Source organism: Osmia bicornis, chromosome 8, assembly GCF_907164935.1.
Source record: "Osmia bicornis bicornis chromosome 8, iOsmBic2.1, whole genome shotgun sequence".
In the NCBI taxonomy this organism is placed as follows: domain Eukaryota; kingdom Metazoa; phylum Arthropoda; class Insecta; order Hymenoptera; family Megachilidae; genus Osmia; species Osmia bicornis.
This window is the reverse complement of record NC_060223.1, coordinates 2,840,370-2,859,147: the sequence shown is the minus strand read 5'-3', so window position 1 is coordinate 2,859,147 and position 18,778 is coordinate 2,840,370. Positions and strand designations below refer to the sequence as shown.

Here is an 18,778-nt window from a genome sequence, read left to right as displayed (position 1 = left end):
GATACCTTTACAAACTTCAGACATTCGCTATTAACGACCTTTAAGGACTTGTCTACATTCTCATTCAGTTGTGTTGAGCGCTTTTCTACTTCTGAAGAAGCAGAGGTTCCAAGGTTGGGGATGTGGTAAAGAAGCGCACCCTGGGTGAGGTATAGAGTGCGTAACAAACCCAGCGGGTCTCTCCCATCAAGGGCTACGTCACATTCCTTTATGTATACCTTCTTCAGTCATATATACATCTTTCTAATGGGTGATTTCCTTTCCTAATCTTTGCTTTTCAAATCATAGAAGAAGGCTCTGTAGGAATTCGTTCTTTTCAGGGAGTAGAGTTGGCCGGAAGCGAAACACTACTTCGTTTTTCTTCTACAGCCTCGCCCTCTATTCTCGTAGCTGCCTAGCCTTCTAGCTTTGTAGCTGCCTAGTTCTCTAGTCCTTACCAATAAAATATCGCCCGTACAGGGTCGAAGTGTACATATTGACGAGTACGCAGTGAATCCATTTCATTGTATCTTCTCGTGGAAGCGGCAACGAATGATAGATTAAATTCTTCACAGGCTTGCTGACATAACTGTAGAACCCAATCACAAAAATACTTGCGTTGTTGCTGGTTTTTTTCATGGTCTGACTCGGGATAGCGAGTTTTCAGTAATTTAGAAGTAAGGGTAGTAGATATCGTGTACTTCAGCAGGTGAGGAAATACCGTCGCGTCCATTCTTGGATATCGACTTTATACTAAATTAACTTACAGCAGTCTTGAAGATCTCTGTATGGGTACTACCAAATCGTTGCGATTAGCGATCAAATCTCATTTGGATTCTCAAGAATAAAATGGTACTGCGAATTCACAGAATACAACGTCAGACAAAAAGCCACGAGAGGAGAGATCTTGCCTCGTACCTGAAAAAGATGTTCTACTGAATAACACAAATGCTCATAGGACAGACGTGTTTTACGACCTTCACCGGGTAGAAAAACGGGTAACAATTTAATGCCGCTATTAATATGGCCATTGTTCCGTTCCAACCCAAAAATGAGTAACAAAGAAGTTTTTACTTCGTTTTCAATATACTATGTACTCAAGAGAAATTTTTACTCGAGCTAAGCCTGACTCTGTCGGATTTCCCTGGGACAGTATTCCGAGAAAGGAGGCCGATTGGCATAGAGGAATGGAAGGATGGCAAAATAAAAAAATGCATTTGATCTCGCGGTGGTTTGTAAGCCTTATCAGTACACCTTTTTTTATAAAATTCAAAATTTACTTGTAATACCTAAACAGTTTTTAGGGCTGGTCATTATACCCCCCCCCCCCCGTATCTACAATTACCATTGACTAAAGACGAACAATTCAATAATCAGATGGAATTGCAACCTGTTACTATGTAGATCAATTATAGCGAGCTTAGAAGGAAGAGATTCTTCTACCCCTACTGTGCCATAGCTGGCAGCAATAACTGGAGCTTGGAAAATGGTCATTAGCCTATATTAGGCTGAGAATAGACGCAGTTAAACAACAGTTACCTTGCACTTCTGTAGAAAGAAGGAATTTCAGATGAGACCCTCACATATGGAGGCGATTACTGCAAGACGTTCTATTTATTCCGGCATAAGTAATTCTTTCTAATAAGAATAAAAGGAAATCCAAACAGCAATCATTTTTATCGGAGCAAAACTGAAGCAATTTACGAGAACATGTTTATTACAAGGAAAGGTACTCATAGAAATATCATCTTTACAAACAAAAGAAATTTCATTTCAGATGGAGATGATAGTTAGAATTATTACTTTCACCATTCGAGAAAAAAAGTTATTTCCATGCAGTCCTTTGGATTTTTTGTTTATTTCCATAAAGACTGGCTGTATTCATGTACTTGTTCTCTTGAAAATCATTTACAAATTAATTTCATTTTCTTTTTACTTCAATCTAGAAGAATTGATCTATTGCAATAATATTTCATTTTTTATGTGAAACGTTGATTTTTTAATATTAACCCTTTCGCTACAGCGGATCGGCTCGTATAAGCGTTGTCTCGGTACGAGGTAATCCCAATGAAGACGCACTTAAATCTGACTGCCGAGAGAACGTATCTTTTAACGTCTAGTGACGTGAGGTAGATTATTAACGTTTTATTTATACTACGTTATCTCAGATATATACTTTTTTGAGTTCTGTTTTATAATTAAACGATATGATATAAAATGAATGTAAATTGAATAAATACATTCTTTAAACGAGAATCTTACAAATATTCAGGATACTTTTCGTGGTGACTACGAGACTCTAAATTACAAGAATTACTTGAGTGCAATAAAATTAATTCAAGTACAATATAGTTAATTGTGATTCCAATGAAGCAAGAATTTAGTTCTTCTCTCCTCTAACGTAAACATGAAAACAAAGGTACTTACAAAGGCAACGTTAAAATAATGCCGAACAATAATTATACGTACTGAATATTAAGCAATGCTTGACAGAGTTTCTTTGTACAAATAATCTTCTTAAACTGAATCCGTTTAGAGAGAGTAATGGAAATAAAAAAAATTGTTATGTAGAGCTGAAAAGATGAGGTGGTCCTATTCCACTATTGACCAATCAAACCCGCATTCCTCCCAAGTTACATCTTTTCAGGTTTACCCAGTGCAGTATGTATTATATTATATAAAGGATTTCATGGGGAAGATGTCTCCTTCGCGTTGCTCTCGAATTTTCCAGAATTGTTCTAACCCCAGTGCGAGTGTCCTACTTCAAATAAGGAAAGAAAGATATGTATGTAAAAAAGCGATTTCGAGTTAAATTAATGTTTTTCTAAGTGTTTTAATCCGCAGAACCTGAAAATAGCCATGAAAGTTGCTCCTAAAGCGGGGAAATTTTTGAGTTTTAACACATTATCACATCAAATTATTTATTTCTTCCAAAAAATCTAGTGTTTTTCTGTGTATCATTTCAACGCACATGTACATTTGTATTTTGTAGGAGAGGGGAGAAAAAGGCGTTTTGTCTCGGGATCGTCTGTCAGACTCATCAGTGGGGCTGACAAGAGACGATCCCTGCCCCAAACACCTATCATACTGCCCTTCGGAACTTCTATATACTCGAACTGCATGCCAGGCGACCGCTTGCGAGAACACTGTCACTGTCATCTCCCCGCCACCTAGCGGTCCCCGGCCCGAACTAAAGGCGTCCGGGGAGACGAAACCCTCTCCCCTCCCCAACTAAACGCCTACAATATAAATATCATTTTATATGCACGTCTCGATAAATATTAAAATAGTTGCGCTTATAAAAATGTCATATTGATTTACTTGCTTACTGCAACCTAAAAAGGCGTGTACATATAAGCAATATACTGCTTTTATATGATAACATGTTAAAATGCGCCGGATATAGTTTTTATCGCTATTTCCAGATTTTGCAGGTCAAAATATATAGAAACACATTAATTTTATTCGATCTCCTGACATTTCCCAAATGTAACAAAAATCAGATCGTTTATAAATTTAAAAAAAAATTAGACTATCTCTATTTTTGAAATTCTCTTTATAAATAAGTTCTTTATTAAAATGAAATCTTGGAAATGAATGTCGTATTGAGCTGTTAAAGAACCAGTGTGCTTCGTGTTAGGTGAACGAGCTGTGCCTTCCGCTATTACGGCCACTTGTCCATAACACTTGTACCCTACATTATGGTACGTTTTCATGTTACAGAAAATCAAGATATTTATTATCATGACATGAAATCAAATCACTTTCATCGTTATTTGCAATCTATTGCTATACAACATAATTAAGCGTGTAAATAAGTTCCTGTGGTATTTTGTGAAAAAAACAATATGATTGTTAATGTAAAAAAACAATGCCATTATTTCAATCACATACGTTTCGCAGGACCGAATTAAGACTTCTGGAGTCCCGGGACTGTTAAACTTTCGAAAACCTCCTTGGTAAATAGACTCGATTTAAAAATTAAAATTTATTCCAAATAGACTTAAATAACATTTAATCGTAAAGAAAAAGGGCAATAGTGTAGACGTTTAATGGAAGGGAAGGATGCTAGGTCTCGCTATACGCCCTTGGTTCGGTCGACGACCACCAGGTGGCTGCGCGGTCGGTACTGTTCTCGCTGGCGATCACCCAGTATGCGATTCGGATATACATAGAAGTTCCGAAAAGTGGTGTTACGGGCATCTGGAGCAGGGATCGTCTATCGCCAGCTCCACTGACGTCAGTCTGGCAGACAATCCCGAGACGAAACGCTTTTATCTGTTGCTACAATAGCAAAAAATTTAAATTCAATATTTTTTGGTAAAGTAAATGGAAGATATAATGGAGCCTCCTGCAAAGTGGGACCCGGGACTGTAGCCTCTCTTAAATCTCCATTTAATTCGGCGCGACCTTTCGAGTTTACTATAATACTTTATCAGAGAAATCGCAATATTCGAACCTTCTCATGTCAACATGGCTGCCTAACGATTGCGCCTTACCATGCAGGAGAGATAAGTATCTCTCAGAATTACTCACAATCAGTTTCCCCACGTGACGCCCCCAAGATCAATTCGGGCTTGGGCCATCCCTCGTGTTTACCCTTAATTCATTCTTATTTATTCTTAAGTTTAGTGTGTTTAAATATGAAGGTTAACAGAATTCATCTAAAGTAGTTGCAATAATACAACTACAGATATGAAAGAATTGTGTAGAATATTAGAAGAGGATTGTAGAAGTCAGGATGGTTCAAAGATGGTTTCCAAAGTTTCGAATGAAGAATTTCAATCTCGAAGATAAGCTGCATACTGAAAGACAGTCAACCTTTAGCCCATTTGCATCGACTTCGTGCATGTAGTCTGGTTTTTATAGGAAAAGTGGAATATTTCGAAAAATTTAACTGATCACTATCACGAGAAGCATATCCTTAAACATTTTTCCAAGTTACTTCTTAATTTTTTATGAACAATTTTACAATTTTTATAAGAAAATCTTTAACATAAATTTGTTGCATCACGAGAATTAAACATTTTATCTCCATAAAAATTGTTTATGTTGATTGTAAGATGCCAACTAATTTCACTTTTGCATCAAAAAAAATCATGCTTGAAATTTTTTATTCTATGATTCGTATTTTTTTGATATACATAAATTTTATGATACACATTATTTTACTTTCTATAATATATTTTTGTAGTACGTGCCATCTTAAATGAGTTAATGGCAATATTCTTAAGGTTTTATATCTTGAAACCCTATTCAAGATAGGGTTTGGCAAAATAATTTCAATAGCTTTTGGAGATGCTTTACCACCATGAAATTGTTTAACCGAATCAAACAAATTGTATTTTTTACCACTCATTGTAACATCAATTTTCCTGATTTTGTCCAAGAAGATCATTTTGCCATACAAAAGTATTAAGGTACGAAGTTAAAAAAATCAGTAATTCGGACGTCGGACCATGAAGAGAGCCATAATTTTAATTTAATTTTGTATTTCATATTTCATATTATTTTCATTTTCTAAATTTTACACTATTCTAAACATTTATTTTTCCTAATTAATCCACTAAACATTTGACTCATGGAACTATACAGGATGTCTCAGTCGATTTTGACATCTTGATTTCCTCGGTATTGTGACACGTAGTGAAAAATGTTTCATAGGGAACTTAAATGGTATCGAGTGGGGCATGTTCTGGTGTTATTAGTTTTTTCGTACGTAAACGCGTCAAGGACATATGAAGGTCAACTTTGTTTTTTTAAATGGACAGGGGTACTTTTTTATGCATCAAACGATGCAGCTAGACATTCTTTATAAAAAAGTACTGACCTATGTATGTCGAAACGCTAGTAGTTTAGGAGATATTTCAATTTAAATAATTCTAAAATTCGTACTGACAGCGTTTATTTACAGGTATTTTTCAACATAACGACCATTTGCATCACAGCATTTTTGAAATCGATGAAGTAAGGAATGAAATCGATATTAAACTAGAGCCCTTAATAAGTATCCCAGAATTTATTAGACTTCTTTAAAGCCAAGAACAGTAAAAAAAAATCAGTCGCAGACATTAATGACCCAGGTTGTCTATGAAAATTGTAACTCAGAACACCCTACTTGTCAGTGGTAAAAGATTGATCAGAAAAACAAGTCTAACATACTTGTTCAATCTTCAAACACGCATACACCCAATCGAACAAAAAAGAATCTTGCTTTTCCAGTCAGTCGAGTCGTGCTAGATCGAATCACCCCTTCATTTCCTGTCTTATATCCAGTGTGGAAACATTTTGCTGATTCAAAAAAAATGAAACTAATTGTAAACTCGAACTGCGCCCTTATTTATCCCCTCCGTTGTCCAAGCCGTCGACGGAAACAGTCGGGAAGTAGCAAAAAAAAAGGTGGTTCGGTCGGCGAAGAAAAATGCAAAGTGCTCGATTAATTGGTCGCAGGTTGTATCGAGCAAGGTTGACGAGGGGGTTTAGAAGGGGAGGCGAAAAGACAAGGGGGTGAGCGTGGCTGCGCATGTGCGCACTCGTCCTGAGCACTTGTTACTGGTGGCTCAGTCTCGGCTCGTCTGGGCTGAAGGCAACACAGCCGCGCGAATCATCCCCGCGAACCATTCTAAAGATAGAGAAAATAAAAGTAACAGGAACCGCGAGCAGAGCTCGTGACAAGCTCCGCCGAGCCGTTCCTCTCGCGGATGAGCTTGCTCGTCAAGCTGAATCAATCTTATTCGCAAGGAATGTACGCGGATACACGCGGAATAAGGAGCTTTCGACAGTGAGGATACGTGCGCGCCAACGATGTTCGCGTCTCTCTTCCTTAATACGAAATGAGGAAGAGGGAAGATAGTGCAGCAGCGTTTCGCTGACAAGGAAGAGGACGTAACCAAGGGGGAAGCGTAGGCACAGCTTTTAGATCGTGTGAATCGATTCGGTAGACCGGGTAGACGATTCAAGTACGCGGCGCGGCGGTTCGAGGGAAATCGCATTTTCAGATACCAGGTGATTCTTCGTGGTCTCACCTTTCCTCTATCCTTTCGAAAGACGTGGATCAATCACAGTGGACCGGTTCTTAACCATTTTTCGCTAAAACCACCCCTGATCGACCCTCTTCTCGTGAAGTGATCGATACTCGTGCAAAGACACTTGTTAACTGTGTCTGGTGATTTTAAATGTTGGTGTTTGTGCGTATACTTCCTTTCCTTTCCTCGTTCTACCTTGTCACTTTCTTTTCTTTCACTCAGACATTCTCGTTTTTGAAATTTGATCGCCTTCTTCTCATCCTTTTGTTCCTTTGTGCCTCTAGCTTTGTGTTCTTCTTCTAAACTACCATTGAAAACACTGAAACAACACAAAAGAGGAAAGTATATTTGGTAAATTGAATACGTTTTAAACTTTTCAACAATGGTACACCGAATTTGCTTTGGATGTTTGTTTGGCTTTTCGCATTTCTCAGCTTTCTACTCTGTTTTTATATCATTTAGACGCGATTTTCTCGATGGCAGTTGAATGTTCTCGCATTTTTCAGCTTTCCACTCTGTTTTCATATCATTCAGACGCGATTTCCTCGATGGCAGTTAAATGTTTTTCACTTTTCACATATTCTTCTTCACGATTTTTATTTTTATTAGCATTTTCCCTTTTCGCATAACTAAATTTTAAATCGTTTTAAATGCCAAAATGTTTTGCAACAAACCAAGTTACTATTTTTAAATTATACAGTTAGATACATAAGTTTTCATGTATACAACACAACAAGTGTGCTTTTATGTATTGTTTAAGGCATCGAAAGACATTGCATTGCACATTACCGACATTGTCTCAACATTCCTATCACGCTGTAAATGAGAAAGCATGGAATGTCACCCAGAAAAATAAAGGTGACCTTGGAATTTTAAATATTCCTCCACTTACAAACAGATTATTTGCCGAAATATTATATTTCCCATGATATCGTGCAACTTTCATATCTGTAAAAATAGCGGAAATATTTTCGATGAGGTTTAACGCCCCACCCTATATTTATAAAAAAAAAAATGATTCAGCAAACAATTATTACAGGTACTAGATAAATAGTGATACTACGTTTTCTTTAATGACAATGTATAAAAAGAAACGTAATAGATTACTGTTGAGTCATTTTTAATTGGAGTAAGGTAGGTGTTAATTTCCGAAATTTTAATTACTTATGACTTTTAAATGCGTTGACCGATTTCGATGAAATTTTCAGCATACACATAACATATCTGAATCTACGAAAGACATATTTTAAATTTTCATTATAGGTTCGCATAAAAAAGATGAAAATTTACCCTTCACTATTTTCTTTCACGATTTCAACAAATTGTAATTTTTTAAAACGACAAAAGCACATATCTTAGTAAATTAATTTGTATAACTTCTCAAAAAATCTCAAGTCATTCGGTCCAATTTTAAGGTATTTTGTTTTAAACGGTGTCCAAACACTTTTTACACTCACTGTATATAAAAAGTTGAATCTAATTGTAAGAAACACAAAGAATTTATATTTGGACTTAGAGAAAATAACGAAATAATTCTGATTAATGAATATAAACTGGACGAGAGTTAAAGGGTTAACTATTAAATTAAATCGTCTTTCGATTATTTGTGATGCTTTCCATAATTTACAAAATCAGTCATTTTCATTGATGTAGTTGTTTGCCTCGTTTCTGATAACTGCAAATTTTATATTTAAAAATAAATAGTGCAATTTATGGTTATCTTCAATTTCAGTGGTGACGGAATTGCAAGCAAGACACAAATACTCGTTTAGGGTAAATAGCTAACTAGGAGGGTGCGATGTTTATGCGCGTTAAACATACAAGAAGCATATGATATTTATGCAAATATACGAATATTAGCAATCATATATTATAATATGTAACAACCAATACATTTAACAATACTTTTACGATCATTCTGATTCGTCATATGAAACACATACAATAAATTATAAGCATTCTGGCTAAATTGTCAGTTCCCAGTTAGTGATATTTATCTGTAACAATTAATTTATACACAGAAAATTTTAGTTTCGTTGATGTGTAGCTAAATTTTCTCTTGCAACGTTCCGGAATGTCTTCCGATGTTTCGATAATACGTTGTTATTCTATAAAATGCTTGAAATTTTTGATAATTCTATAAATTTACTATTTTTTCGATCTAACTTTCCAATATTTGTTTACTTTTTCGAATCTATAGTGTTTAGAAGACAAAGGGAATTAAATGTGCTATGCTACACTCGTGATCAGATCAGGCTAAAGAAAATGGCAACAGATTCTCAAAATCTTAATTTTGATGATATTAATATTAAAAGTAATTTAGAAACAAATGATTCTATTAATTATTATATATTATAAAAATTATTGTATAATTGAGAAATTTGAATAATAAATAAATATCAATTCAAATTTTTCCGCGTAAACGTTTGCATGCAAATGATAAGGCCAGACTCCTGTAATGGTTCCCCTACCCTACATTGTCATTTTCTCCAAGGATGCCCATTAGAAAGGGTGAGATTCCAGGACATCATCATTTCTCCTGAGGAAGCCAGATTTGATCGCAAGTGTACGTTCAGTTCTTATGCACCACACAATTCACGTCAAATGTAATGATACGATAAATTTAGTAAAGCTGAACTATTTGAATTTGAAACGCATCTAATGGTTGAGTAGTAATTCTAAATTGTAAATGCATGGTTTGATGTAGTCTGTAGTTAACATTGATTATAGAGGGTGAGTCAGATAAAGTGTTACAAAGTATTATCTCCGAAACCGTAGCAGCTATCAACCTAATTCTTTTTTAAATTAAATGGTACAAAGTGCTTGACTGTCAGGTGTATAAAAAATTTTTCTAAAGTGGAGTCGGAATAAAGCGTACGTCGTTTTATAAAATAAAATGCTATACTAATTTCTTTTTATTTAACCCTTAGCTGGCACACTGGGATGTGTAAAACCCCAAATATTAAAATATTTTCTCCAACGAAGATATTCATTATTTTAACTTGACAAAATTCCTAGATAATCTTTAAAACTTGCTTTAACATATTTCATAGCAAATTTTAGTAAAATTAAATATTGAATATGAAGAAAAAATTGAAAAATGTAGAAAAATCGAAAAAATGCCAGTTTTTACAGAAAAATTCATAACTTTTTCAAATTTTCACATGAAGAGCTAAAATTTTAGCTGGACACTCTTGAGATGGAACATTTTAAGGGAAGGAATAGTACAATAGCTGTGGTTTCAAAAAAGGTATTTATTTAAAGGGACGAATTTTAGCTAAAAAAGAAAGAAGCTTAATGAGCTGAGGTCATCTCATACCCCATAGTACCAGCTAAGAGTTAAATAGGTATTATCAAACTGGATAACATTCACACGAAGCATATTTTAATGTTCCTAATAGTTAACGATTTATGACGAAGGGAATATTTCCCAAGGAGAAAGAAACATTGTTTTAAAATTAATCTTATTAAATATTGAAAATGTCCGCCATTTACTTGTAAACATGTATTTCTTTTTTTTAAATATTATAACTGTTATAATATTCTATATCGAACAATATTATCGCAGGTACCGATTTACAAGCATTTTGCATTCGATTTTTTCTTGTAAGGGTATTTGAAGCATAAGGTAATGGAAACTTCACTTACCATAAAAGAAGGTATGAAAACTCGAGTATAAAATGCATGTCAGTTGGTAAATGCAACAATAGTGTCTGATGTACGTCATAATATTATGAAAAGAATAAATTCGTGTTCACAAGTAAATTGTCATCTTCAGTATTCAATAAAATAAATTTTAAGGAAATAAATACATATATTTTAATTCTTCTTTCAATTCGCTTCAGCAACTTTGCCATAAATCGTTAACTATTAGGAATATAAAAAAATGGTTCCAGTAAACGTTATCCACTTTGATAAAAGCTACGTAGATAAAAAGAAATTAATATAGTATCTCATTTAAAAAAGACGACGTAGGTTTATTCTGACTCCATGGTAGCCACTTAAAAAAATTTGTATATACCACACAATCAGGTATTTTGTATTATTTAATTTAAAAAAAGAATTAGGTCGATAGCTGCTATAGTTTCTGAGGTGATAATTTGTAACACTTTATCTGACTCATCCTGTATACTATTGTTATTATTAACCCTTCATGTGCAAACAAATTTTTTGTAACTTTTGTACGCAACCTGGGTCATTATTATGTCTATGATTAAATTTTTTATTGTTCTTGGCTTTCAAAAAATCTAAGAAAATTCTAAGATACTAATCGAGGGCTCCACTTCAATTTATACATAATTGTTTCTTAAATCAAATATTTAAAGTATTAATTGAAGAAAATAAATATTCGGAAAAAAATTTAGAAAAACACAAAGGGTTGATGTTCTTCACATCTGTGGATGTTCACGTATACATGTATGTACATACTTCTACATATGTATGTTTCCTCTCTTACGCTGCTGAGAACTATTATTTTATTTCGAAACTTTTAAACATTCAGCATATTTTAAATGTTTTATTTTGTTTATTTATACGTTGTACACGTCTTACATAGGTTTTATATATTCATATATGTCCTTAGTTAGTGTTTTTCAAATTTCAAATATTCGTGTACCTCTTCTTAAATTTTCATTATTACCAAATAACTTCTTATCAAAATGATAATAATAAATAAAACTGAAACATTATATTTCATTGTAATATAATACATTTATACTCATACAGTTGCAATCTGCCAAATTATCAAATGAGAGCAATAGCAGTTTTCGTTTGATTTTCATTTGAAAATCTGAAACAGATGGTACTTTATCTACTCATTTATTTGAATAAAAGATAAGTAACGGCATTATTTGCGGAATGATCTAAAAGAACATATTCATGGAACAGAAAATAAGGTAGATTAGGCTGCTTTTATAAAAAATATTCATTATTTGTTAGCTCGTTGCAATTTTTGGTTAAAACACTGTAAAACAAAGATTTTTCTTTTAACAAACTATACTCTAATGCTGTTAGATATAGATGTGCGAAAACCCGAAGATTTCGGGTACTCGGATCGGATCGGAAATTATTTTGGTTGGAATTATTTAAATTCACAAAAGGTTATAGCAGGATGAAATAGTCAAAAGTGCTGGTTTTACGCGGCAATACACCATTTAATAGCTTACCAAAAGAATCCGTTGTACACCAAGTTTCAACCCTGTATCTCAATCGGAAGGGTAGTTACAGGGTAAAATGGAAATAGCGGATTTTGTCATATTTTCCCTATTTAGTGGTATGCGAAAAATCTGAAAGAATTCTAGACATGTTTATTTATGATTAAAAAATTTTTCAGATTCTTTGGTTGCAAATCCTAAGCGTGAAAAATCAAACAAGGCAATAAAAAAGTTGAAAAATGGAGATTTCGAGTAGAAGTTTTCGGGCGACTACATTTTTACTTCTACAGTAGTTAGATATTAGTATGACTAATTGTGCATATTATTTCAAATTTGTTTCATATGTTTCGGTACGGTGCGCTGTACTTAAAAAAATAAAAAAACGATCATTTTCGTAGATTTTTTACGTATCACTAAATATAAGGAAATATGACGAAAACCGCTATTGTATATTCTCTTGTACCGGGAATTCACAATTGTTACGTGTAATTTGACGCGGTATTGAATGAACAATTCTATATTTACAACCTTTATTAAAAGAAAAGTGAATTGAGTTACAGTATTGAGTTTCAATTCCGCGAAACAAGAATTCTTCACGGTTTTAACGAACGCGAGCAAACGGCGCCACAGTGGGCTAAAACGGCTTTCGGCGATCAAAAGTCGATTTTCGTGAATTCGAAAATCGAAAAACTATTTGCGTACATGAATAAAGTATAAACTGTTTATAGAGTGTAATCCGTTTTTTCATATTTGCTTCCGTTTTGCTATGGTCCGCACTCAAAGTCAGTAGAAATTTGTTAGAACGAAACGCTGATGATATTACCCGTAACTTAAATGTACGATTCTAATGAATTTTACTCGGAAAGATAAAATTCAAATGAATTATAAAGTTTACTAGATTAGTATAGATTCTATTCAGTGCATAAAGTAAGTTAAAATGTTAACAACTTTTTAAATAATAGGATGTGATTGAAACGAAGTACATTTAACTAAAATCTCAACTTTGCGTTTGATTTAAAAAAAATGCCGGCATTTGGCGAATGTTTAATTATTACTGCTGGAAAGAGTGAACCTTTTTCTATCAGAATCTGAAAAAATTGGGTGCACGTTTTTGCACTTTTTCAAGAAAATGGCGATTGAATGAAATTACACCCATCTTGGCCGCTGCGCACGATGATAGAAAAACAGTACCAGATACGATTATTAACCAGTTAACTGCATTCCACGTGTATATTCGTCATCCAAAACTTTATTTCGTCCTTGCAATATGTCATAATATATTTTCATAATTGTCGAAACTGTTTTCACGAATAATTTGGTATAGATCATAATAAATATAAATAAATATATTATAATAACACATGTCTTATCATGTTTTAATTATTATATGCGTTTTCATTATAGTTATTAACAGTTTTGAGTCAAATTTTTGTTAAATGACAAAATATGTCTAACAAGGATATTGAACGCGTTACACTTTATACGTGAATATTTTGACACCCTGTAGTTCAACATGATTTATATTGGTACAACTTAAGGACCATAATATAGGCAAAAACTTCCCAAAATTTCATTAAAATATTTCCAATAGAACCGAAGTTATAGATTTTTGATCGCCGAAAGCCGTTTTGTCCCACTGTGCGGCGCGTCGGATTACGATGGTAAAATAATGCCCAATAGCAGACTGATGTACTGTATGGCTAAGTTTAGTTCGAAGAAGACTCGAATACCCGATCTTGCAGAGTTTTCTTGTTGTAAAGATTTTCCGTAAGCGATTCGTACTGACGCGTACTGAACCCTTTCTAGTCTCTAACTAGACCGGAGCCGCCTTCGCCGCAACCCTTTTATACCCAAAACTTAAAGTAAAAGCAGTGGTTGGGCCGTACGTTGCGCGGTTTCGACGGACTGCGCCCTCACTTCGCGTTGGTATCAAATATTCTAGAAGGCTGACTAAGCTGAATGTACACTCAGTCCCATCGAAGTTGTCGCAGTGAAGTTAGCGCGCTAACGCCGCCGCGGCGTGAATGCGTTAGCGCGCCAACTTCACTGCGACAACTTCGATAGGACTGAGTGTACGTATCCAACTTCAAATAAGGGAATTTTCGAAGTGGGAAATGTAAAAATAGATTTACATAATTTTTATTAAACAAAATAACAGCTGTTACCCTGTTCAACCTGTTTGTACAATATTTTTTTTATACATCCTTTGTCTACATATTCGTTTCAATGCTTTACTTTTTAAGGTTTGAAAATCAAAAGTGTGTAACTGGTTTAACAAATTTTGTTTTAATAAGGCTGTATGTTGCAAAAAGCGTGTTTTCCAGTCCTTTTTACGTTTATAAATTTTATTCTTTCTGGGTCTTCTAATTAGTCCTGAGTACGTAGCTGGGCAATTATTGCAATTAATTGTATATGTCACGTTTGAAATGGGCTAGAGATTTATTTCTTCCTTTCAATTTTCCTTTTTCCTGTATTTGAATTAATTGTCTATTACTAACTATTACTACGTCAACATAGATGTCAACACGATCATTAACATCGTCTACTGATAATTCTTTATATTGTGTACCTCATGTTGAACCTGTATCAGCGAAACTATCACACTTTTGTTCCTTTTTCTTCCTTGGCAAACAGTAGCTTTTGTAAATATCACTTGCTTTGGTCAGAAATCAATCATTTATACGAGCACTCATTTGTGCGCACTCACGTGTGTTCCATGTAGTGTGCACAACTATTTCGATAGGAGAGCAGGGCCGAATTAGGATTTCTGGTACCCGGGGTTATTTTACCTTCGAGGTTTCTTTGGTTGATAAACTTGGTTAAAAAATTGAAATTTGTTCGAAATAAAATTAAATAAAATTCAGTCGTAAAGAAAAAGGATGACAGTAAATAGAAATTTCATTTAATATCTTTTGGCTTCTGGAAAGTGGGGCTCGGGGCTGTAGCCCCCCTTATATCTTCCCTTGGTCCGGCACTGAAGAAGAATGATAATTATATTATGAAGAATTTAAGTTATAGTTAAGTTTAACAGTAAATTATTTTGTTTGTACTTCATGTATAATAACATGTACCTACCTTATTTCAATTAATCAATCTCTCGCAGTTAAGAAAATATTTTTTGAAAGTACTTTTAGCTTTTATTTCAAATACTCTTTCTCTCAAGACAGATACCAATATTTATTCTCGTTATTATTAATTAGTCAATTTTTCTAATTTACGTACTTGAGCTCGGGACGTGAAAAGTAAGATTTATGTAACATTTGCTGAAAAGCACGAGTGGATGTTACAGTGTCACCTACGACACTCATTCAGAGTTTCATACGTCCTCCTTCTTTAGAAAAAGTCACGTCTTGAAACTAGATAGCCGAAACGGAAAGTTACAGGGTGTTACACGCACGCGGGACAAGTGATTTTTCTTTAAAATGGTGCAGACAAAAAAATGTCATAGGATAAAATTAACACAGTAAAAATAGGGACAGTTAATTTTCAAATTTCAAGTTTTTTATTTGCTATATTATGTGATCAGTATAACAATAACACTATTCAAAATAATATTAGAGCATATTTAATTTGCTATGTCGGTCTCCGGTGATTTATTTTTTTTTACATTTTTTTTTTTATTAATACAATGAAGGAGAGGAAGGTAGCTTCGCCCAGCAACCCTACCTCTCATGAGTTGTACCTGTGAGCGAAAGCCCACTTACTAACAAAAGAAAGTGTAGTGGCATTACCTACATCTAGTAATGATTGAGGATAAAATTTTCGTGGAAAAATTTTCAAAGAAATCGCGATTGGATGAGAAAAGAAACAAAATAAAGTAAAAAACTATATGAAGTTACAAACAAAAGTAAGCAGGGTGGAATGTCTCGTAAAAGTAACGGGTGAGCGTCTTTCTGGACGAGAGGTTTTCAGGCCGGCATGTGCTGTACAGGGTGTCCCAAAATGAGTGTTAGCCGCTTGAAGTGGCTACAATAATTGTAAATAGATACAAGTACTTGTGTAATAACAAATAAACGCGTGTAAGGATGGTAATATATTATACATACTGGATAGAAAACATTCTATAAAAATTACAGAGTATGTAATTAATTATTAATAAATGCAATGATTATAGTACAGCTGTAATAGTTATTCAAAAAGAGACAAATTATCTAAAAGAAAAATATTAAAAAATGTTGGGAAATAGGGATTTGAACCGCAGATCTTTAGATTGCGAGTTATGTGTTTAACCGCGGAGGTAAACGTTTGTATATGTGAATGTGTCATACTTCACAATGTAAGGAATAACTAACTTTAATTGTTAATATCTTTTAAACAATTAGCCATCTGCCCCCAAAATGGGGTATAAACGTGTTCAGCTCAACGAACTCTACAAGGTGGCAAAGTTTCATTAATAAGTGAGCATAACACTTGGGTAGTTCCCCTCGTTAGTAAAGGATTTTACAGTAGACTTTTGATAACTTTTCCCGGAGGCTTACCACCTTCCATACATGCTTTCACCAATACTGATCACGTGTCCCCAGTTCTCGGCCGTGTGATTTACGCACATGTGATTTGTCCATGCCTATAATTGTTTTGGAAGTATTCCGTTATGCTGGTCTACACTTCTTGCTTGGCAGCACTGGCGGCTCGTAGCTAAAATTAGTGGGGGTGCTACTTCAGAAAATTTTTGGCCTTTGTTTTAAAAAACCGTCACTGCGGGAGCGACAGTGCTCTCTCTCCCTCGCAGCCTCGCGTGCTGCTTCTTATGTGCGCATGCGTACAACAGCAGTCAAACACCACGGTGCTGGAATTGTGAAGCGCACAGTTCCATACAAAGATTTTTGTATCTTTTTCATAAACTGGGGGATGGCTACTGACATTAAGCTTAAGGATTTTATATTGTACAAGTATAAATAATTAATTAAAGAAAAAAGGACTCATTATATTAAGTGTTATCGATAATATCAAGTGGAAATAGGGGGTGCTGCAGTTCCACAGTGCCTATACGCGAGCCGCCACTGCCTGGCAGTATTATCCGTTAGCTCTCTAATGGGGGCATTTGTTAAGTTTCCATTTCCCAAAAATTCCCTCCCCTACAACCCCAAATATAGAAAGTTATCAAAAGTCCACTATATAGGGAGAAAAGGAAACAAGAAAATGAAGAAACAAAGCAGAAAAATACGAAAACTTTTATTGAAATATGGAGGCAGAGAAAATGAACTAATTATCAAAAAAAATTGAGCCTGTAATATTGATGTCCAAAGATAACGATTCTCCGTCGTTAGAATTTCTTCGTGCTTAATTTTTTATTTTTTCGCTCCACTATTCAGCAGTCTACTTTACAATCGTCGACACATTCAATTCGAACTGCACATTTTTCACATACTTTAGTGCTGCAGGTTGGCTACGACATTTCACTTTTCCGTAATTTTGTAGGTTTTTAAGTAAATTGATAATAACTTTCCAGTTTCTATTAACCCTAGAATTCCCGTGGCTCGAACCCTAGGGAGAGGATCTTAGCGAGAGTACCTAGTTTTTCTTATACTTTTAATATCAAAGTAGTTGTTTCTTAAAGAAAGTTTAATAAAATTTAAGGTTTCATAAAATAAGTACCATATTTTTTTACATTGAATTCATTTTTCTTTGTATGTATGCATTTATAGTGAATCAAATCTGAATTTGATTCTTCTAATGTGAAATATGAATGACATATTAGATAGCAGTCAGTATATTTACTAAATGTTTTCTGTATACATCATTTTTACATTCGTGATAATATTATTTTAATGCAAATAAAAGTACCCTTTCATGAGTACTGTCTTAATTATATAATAGATTACAATACATATTTTTTTTCCTTCGTCTGGCTGTTCTCTATCAGATTTTGCAATCAAAATTTTTGCTACGTGATTTTAACTATTAATTTTATTCGCATGCATTATCATATAACAATAACTCTTGCTTTTATAACGGAATGAATATTCACTGTGTTCTGTTTGAATGCTTGATTTTAAATGAGAATGCTGTTACGTCAGTGGTATCTAAGAACTTGTACGCGTTGCAGTAGTCGACTTCATGATTCGTTCAATAAGTGAAGTCGCGAATAAATGCACATTGTGAATAAATGCACGTATCGTCCACTGGGCACAAGAAGTCCAATGAGAATAACGTAATCTGATTGATCGCGTCACACCTCAGTTCACACGTACTTGGAGTCGTGACGTCTGATTGGTCGAAGCGGTCACACCTACTAATTAGGCTTATATAAAACTAGGGGGTCAGTCGATGTGTGCGTAATACTACCTCTTCCCCTGTGCCGTCCCGCGAGACTTCTTGTAATCGGTAGACAGTACTTACTTAGCTGGTGTTCATTTTGGTGGAATAACTCAAATACTGTTATTCACACATGCTTTGCACGCGTTAGGTTAAATTAGGTTAGGTTAGATTAGTTTTTTCCAAGACCAATGAGATTATACATAAAAGTCAATATGGCGTGAAACTAACCTCGAAAATGCCCCAAAAACGTTGTGTTTTACATATCTATTCTGAAAATTAAAATGTGTTACGTTTAATTTTCTTTATCGAATATCAGAATATATAAAAAGAAATTCATAATTAATCGATTTCGAAAAAGGAGGT

At 34.3% G+C, this 18,778-nt stretch overlaps 1 protein-coding gene across 2 annotated transcripts in view; it reads left to right on the top strand.

Annotated features, from left to right (window-relative positions):
• The first annotated feature begins 6,575 nt into the window (after nt 1–6,575).
• Nucleotides 6,576–18,778, top strand: part of LOC114880391 (cytoglobin-1-like) — a 117,460-nt gene continuing 105,257 nt past the window's right edge. The window contains exon 1 of one of the 2 annotated variants that reach the window (XM_029196347.2): nt 6,576–6,984. The gene's annotated coding sequence lies outside the window, so the exon portion shown is untranslated. Of the gene's footprint in view, nt 7,167–18,778 lie in introns of both variants that reach the window. The other variant, XM_046286651.1, reaches the window with a different exon arrangement.